Raw genomic sequence first — 6,444 nt, 5'->3', positions numbered from 1 at the left:
TAAGAACTACAGTTCAAAGGCTGGGGATGTGGTGCAAGTGGTAGAGCGCCTGCTTAGCAAGCACAAGGACCTGAGTTCAAATTCCAATACCACAAAAAGATTTTGCATATCAGTTTTGCAGACTTGCTGAGCTCATTTATTTGCTCAAATAGATTTCTGTGGGTTGGTTTCTATACTCGAGATAATATCCTCTGCAAATAGACATAGTTTTTACCTTTTCTTTCCAACCTGGATGCATTTTAACTACATTTTCTTAGCTAATTTCCCTGGCTAATACAGTGCTAAATAGAAGTGACAAGAACAGACATGTTGTCTTCATCCTGTTCTTTGGGAAAAATCTTTCAGTCTCTCCCCTTTAAGATTGATGCTATCTGTAGGGTTTCCACAGGTATCTTCTTTTTCATTTTTATTAGCATATTTTCATTGTACTGGGGGAACCCTTGTGCCAATTCCCAGTGGCCTTACATTGTACATTGGTTAGATCGCCCCATGTCTCCCCCAACTGCCTCCCCGCCCCACTTAAAGCAGTTGCAAGAGGTTTCATTGTTCTAGTTCATATATGTATACGAAGCCCATCAACCATATTCCCTCACCTTCATCTCCTGTATTCCCCTCCCACAAGTACCCCTACGCACTGTACCTATTTTACAGTCCTGTCCTGCATTATTAATTCCAAAGCCAATGGTCAAAGGGGTTTCTCCATGTATCCCCTCTGTGAGTGTACTTTACTTTGTTTAGTTCAATGTCCTCTGTTTCTCTCCCTTACCCCTTCTCTCCCACCCCCCATTATTCAACAGCTTTCAGTACATATCGTTAGGTCTTCTACCTGCACAGATGTGATGTATTTTGATATTATTGACTAGCATTCTCTTTTCCTTTCCCTCCTCCTCTGAGTGTTATGGAGTAGCTCTGCTATTGCAACCATGTTCTATATGAGTTTGCATATGCTCATGCTGGTTTTGTGTATATGTTTATCTTTTGTATCTATCTTCCGTATGACAGAAAACATGTGGCCTTTCTGTTTCAGAGCCTGGCTTCCTTCACTTAACATGATGTCCTCCATTGCATCCATTTACCTTCAAACCCCATGGTTTTGGTCTTCCTTATGACTGAATAAAACTCCACATTTTCTTGATCCATTAATCAGTTGTACGACATCTGGGTTGTATGCATAGCTTGGCTATAGTGAACAGTACTGTGATAAACATCGGTGTGCAGGTGTGTCTATTGTATCTTGACTTTTGTCTAGGTTGGCCTCAATCCTTCTGATCTCTGCCTCTTGAGTAGCTGAGATTATCGGCATGAGCTACTGCACCCAACCCTTAAAATTTTAAATTCTGATAACTTTGCTAATATTCATGTTGATTTTTATGGAAGAGAGACTTTCTTTCAATGTTCATTGTAAACCCTTCTGAACTACTTGATTTTCAGATTAGGTGTATGTTTTACACAGAAATTCTTTAAAAATACTCGTCAATGCCATAAAATACAAATTCTCATTACTTCACTGTTAATAGGGATTTGTACCACCATCTTGGAGAGTAATTTGGAAATATTTAGCAAAGTTAAAGACGTACATGCTCTAAGACCAAACAGGCCCATTCCTAGGTATATCCCAAGAAACCCGTATGTGAGGCAGGATGTGCATGTGAACATATTCATTTCGGCATTGTTTGTAATTGTAAAAATATTCACCCTTTAATGCCCATCAATAGGAAAAGCATAAGTTGCCATGTATTCACACCAAAATGTTAGTTCTGGTCATAGAGCACAAAAAGTAAGCTTACGTCCTCGTCAGCATCATTCATGAGATCAAATCGACCAGCCATGGATACATTGCTTATTCCACCTGCTCCCGAAAGAACGTTACTTTATAACAGGCAATTAGGGAAAAAGCATCAAAACCCTTCCTCCTCTCTGCTTTCTAAACTGTGCTCGAATGCCTGGGAGTGGGGCTTCTTACTGCTTTACTCCTTGTCCAGGGACTGTCCTTTTGAACAAACTATCAACATTTATGATTTTTAACCTGATTTAATGGTGTTTTGAGAAGCAGAGTGAAGAAATCAAGTTGCTGAAGTGTGAGCCTTCCGATAAGATTATCTAGCATGGAAAGCATAATCAAAGACACTAAACACGGTTACAGATACAGCTGTACGAAGTGTATCCAGTCAATCTTTCCGGAAAGTGATATTCAGGGAATCAACTTCCAAACAATCTTCACCTTGGGAAAGAGAGAAAGAAAAGGGGAAGGATGCAGACAGTGGAAGGAAACACGGGAAATAGTTGTTAAATGGGGGCACTCAATGCCTGGATGTTAGTCTCTATTTCTGTGTATTGAAAATATTTCTTGAATTAAAAACTATTGTAAAAACAGCTCTTGCTCATACAGAGTGTGCAACTGCCCCTGCCAAAAGCTGTCCTTTTAGTGCTGCACTTAGTCTTCTAAGTACACCCATTTCATGGATAAGGAAACTGGGGGTCAAGGAGCTTCACATGTGACTTCGGAATGCTAATGGTCACTGAGAAGCAGGTGCTAGGTTTTCTGTGCCTCCCTTTGCAGAGAGAGAAATAGGCCCAGAAGCCACTGGCTGGCCAAAGACCATCATATCATGAGGCAAAGGCTCCCCGATCCTCGGGGCCTTTCAGGGAACCAGATTCAGGGTACATCCCAGTGTCCTTTGCCTTCTCAAAGGACAAAGCTTTCTGAAATGAAGGAAAGGCATGTAATGCCATCCAGAAGATAACTACACATACACAGAAAGGGAAGGTAAAGGCTTCTTTCCAGGTGGCCTGGGACTTCCACCCAGCCTTATGAAAATGGGCTATAGATCAGACCCCCACAACGTGGAGAAGTTATGATCCATTAAAAAATCCCAGTACTGGCACAAAAACAGACACCTAGACCAATGGAATAGGACATCCAGAAATAAGCCCACACAGCTACGGCCATTTGAGTTTTGACAGAAGAACCAAAACATGCTTGAGAGAAGACAGCTTCTTCAACAAATGTGCTGGGAAAGTGGGATAGTCACATGTACAAGACTGAAGCTAGACCCCTATCTGTCACCCTGTGCAAAAGTCAACTCAAGATGGATAAAAGACCTTAAAGGAAGACCTGAAATTTGGAAACTTCTACAGGAAAACATAGGAAGCCCTTAAATGTAGAGGCTTAGGTAGCTATTTTCTGAATAGGACCTCAATTGCTCGGGAAATAAGAATAAGAATTGATAAATGGGTTTTCATCAAATTAAAAAAAACTTTTGCACGCACATCAAAGGAAATAATTATCAGAGTCAGAGACAGCCTACAAAAGGACAGAAAATCTTTGCCAGTTAGTCATCAAGAAAATGACTACTATCCAGAATATACAAAGAGTTCAAAAATAACAAAAGATCAAATAAACCAATTAATGAATGGACAAATTGAATAGACAGTTCTCAAAAGAAGAAGTAAAAACGACCAATAAATCCATAAAGAAATATTTGACATCCCTGGTCATAGAGGAAATGCAAATTGAAAACACATTGAGACCCCAGTAACAACGGCGGTCATCAAGAAAACAAACAGCAAATGCTGGTGAAGATGTGGAGTGTCGGAGGATGGGGGAAGGAACCCTGATACACGTTGCTGGGAATGTAAATTAGTGCAGCCACTGTGGAAATCAGTGTGGAGGTTCCTCAAGAAACTGAAAGTAGACCTACCATACGATCCTGCTCTAGCACTCCTGGGCATGTATACAAAGGAACGTGAGTCAGGGTACAATAGAGACACCTGTGTACTGATGTTCATAGCAGCACTGTTCACAACAGCCAAGCTATGGAATCAGCCTAGGTGCCATCAATGGATGATCACATAAAGAAAATGCAGGATATCTCTATCCCTATCTCTATCTTTGTATCATCTATCTATCTATCTATCTACACAGTGGAGTATTACTCAGCCATAAAGAAGAATGAAGTTATGTCATTGGTGGGAAAATGGATGGAACCAGAGGGCATCATGCTAAGTGAAATAAACCAGAATCAGAAAGACAAATGCTGCATATTTTCTCCTATAGGTGGAATCTAACCTAAATAATTGACATGAAAGTGAAAGTGGGAATGTTGGGTGGGAACAAGGGGCAGTTGGGAGGATGAAAGAAGAGACTTTTTTAGGGGGGATGAATATGATTAAAGTACTTTATACGTATGTCTGAAAATAGAATAATGAAGCCAATTAAAATTGTTAAAAAGAAAGAGCGACTGAAGAATTGAACTTTAGAAAAACACATGATATGAATGTATAGATATATCACAATGAAACTGCTTTGTACAACTAATACAAAAATAAGGGAAAAAAATCTCCCCAAGAAGGGATGGCTGTGGCAAGATGACTCACGTGGAAACCAGCAGTACAAGCAGGGAAGAGGTGAGGAGACTCCTCTCAGCCACCCCGGGCACCAACATGGCTGTGCCCACCCACCACCCAGAGCAGCCGGGAAGGGGGAGCTTCGTACTGGTCAAGAGCCCTGGGCTGGCACGGAGGGAAGCTGGAGTGTTGGACAAGCCAGGCCCAGGTCACAGGGGCCCAGAGACCACTGAACCCCTCTGCTGTTCCTCCTTCAGCAAGGACCCAGAGGTGTTCACTCCCTCCACCTGCCACTGTTGGTAGCTCCTGGCTGCCTTTGGCCACTTGAACTGAGCACTGGAGGCAAAACACCCAGGCCTGGCTCTTTCCCAGATAGCCAAGAGCTGTCATCCCCCCAACAAACACAGGCAAGGTGTCAGCCTGACAGGCCAGCCCCTTCAACCCCCACCATCCTCATAGCAGATCCCCAGGCCACAGCAGTGTGGCAGGCCCTGTTTCACACTCAGGATGAGCCCTGGTCCGGCCTCAAGGCTCTGTCTCAAAGGGGCCAGAGCTGTGCTGCTCTGGGCAAGGAGTACACATGCACTGCCCATCCTCAGAGAGGTCTGTCGGCCCCGGCCCAAGCCATGAAGTGTGTCACCCTGGACAGAGCACTCTGTGACCGTGGGACTGACACAGACTTACAGAGCACGATGTCCGCCTCACCATCGCGGTCCCTTTCTGCCCTCAGAGTCAGATCACAGTGTGCCGAAGGCAGACAAGCAATGCAAGCCCACACCTAACATGGTTCCCTCGCCGTGCCCTGCACACACCCCTCACCACGCACCTGAGGCCAGACAGACCCTGCCTGAGCCCACCAACCCTCCAGCTTGCTCCTCTCTGGCTAGGCCCCTTCTCCTCACCTAGAAAAACGGGGGTCTGGGCCCCACTTTCTAGGGGCCCTTCTTTCCAGAACATTCTCTACCATGTGAGCTTCTCTATGTTCAGGTGGGTGTGGGCCTTCTACAGAGGAAGAGACTGGGGCTGATGTGGGGGTCTTCTGAGGGGGCGGAGCTGAAGAATGGGCCAGAAAAGACAGAGGAAAGAGGTGAGAGGGTGAAGAAAGGAAAGGCCAGGGTGGCTCACCAGGCTGAGACTGTGCGCCTGGGATGAGGTCTCTGCCCCAGCGGTGCCCTTATTTCTCCCTGGGGCCATGGCCCCCAGACGCCCTGAAAAGAGCTCACACCCTACCCCTTGCCTGGACGCTTCCATGAGTCCCTCCTGGGTTGCAGCTCCCAAGACAAAACCTGGTAGGGGAGGAGGAGACAGAGGAGCTCTTCCTCCCACCACAGGCTCCCCATCAGCCCAGCATGGCCTGACCTCATGCTGCAGCCAGACCAGGTGCCCAACAAGCTGGGTGCTGCTGGGGAGGGCTATGACTTTCACAGGTATTGCCCCACCCTGTGACTGTGGGGCTTGGGGCTCGGCCAACTCACCCCAGGTGCCCTAAGCCCACCTCTGAGCCAGCCACCCCTCTCCTGTCCCTGTAGGGCAGCCCTCAGAGCACCCAGGAGGACATCAGAAAGGACACGGTATGTGTGGTGAGCCTTGAGGCCAGTAGGCAAAGGTCTCGGGGCTCTGCTTGGCCTCGGAGCCCCTGCCTCCTCCTGATGTGCCCTTCCCCAGGCACAGTCCCCTCCACGCACACCCTCTCACTCAGAACTGCCGCTCTGATCTGACCCTTAGCCAACATCAATCAGCCAGGTAACATGGGCACCCACACCTTGCCTGTGCCAGACACTGGCACCGGATAGGCGTGGGAGGGACCTCATCAACCAGGGTCCCTGTCTTCCTGAAGCTGCCACGCCAGTGGTGGAGCCACTGGTGTGGGGGAGCCCCAACCAGACGATGCCCAACCCAGGCAGGTCAGGTCCCAGACAACAGGGAGAAGGTTAACTAGGGTCCCTGCGTGGGTGGGACCTCCTGTCTCTGCATCAACAGACACCTGGGAAAGTGGCTCCTAGACTTGTCCCCACCCCTACCAAGGCTCCTGGAGCAGAGGTCAGGACGCTGCGAGTCTGGCTTCTCCCAAGGAGGAGCTGCTTGAGCTGGCTGAGT

This window comes from Castor canadensis, chromosome X (genome assembly GCF_047511655.1).
Source record: "Castor canadensis chromosome X, mCasCan1.hap1v2, whole genome shotgun sequence".
NCBI lineage: Eukaryota > Metazoa > Chordata > Mammalia > Rodentia > Castoridae > Castor > Castor canadensis.
This window is presented reverse-complemented; position numbering follows the sequence as displayed.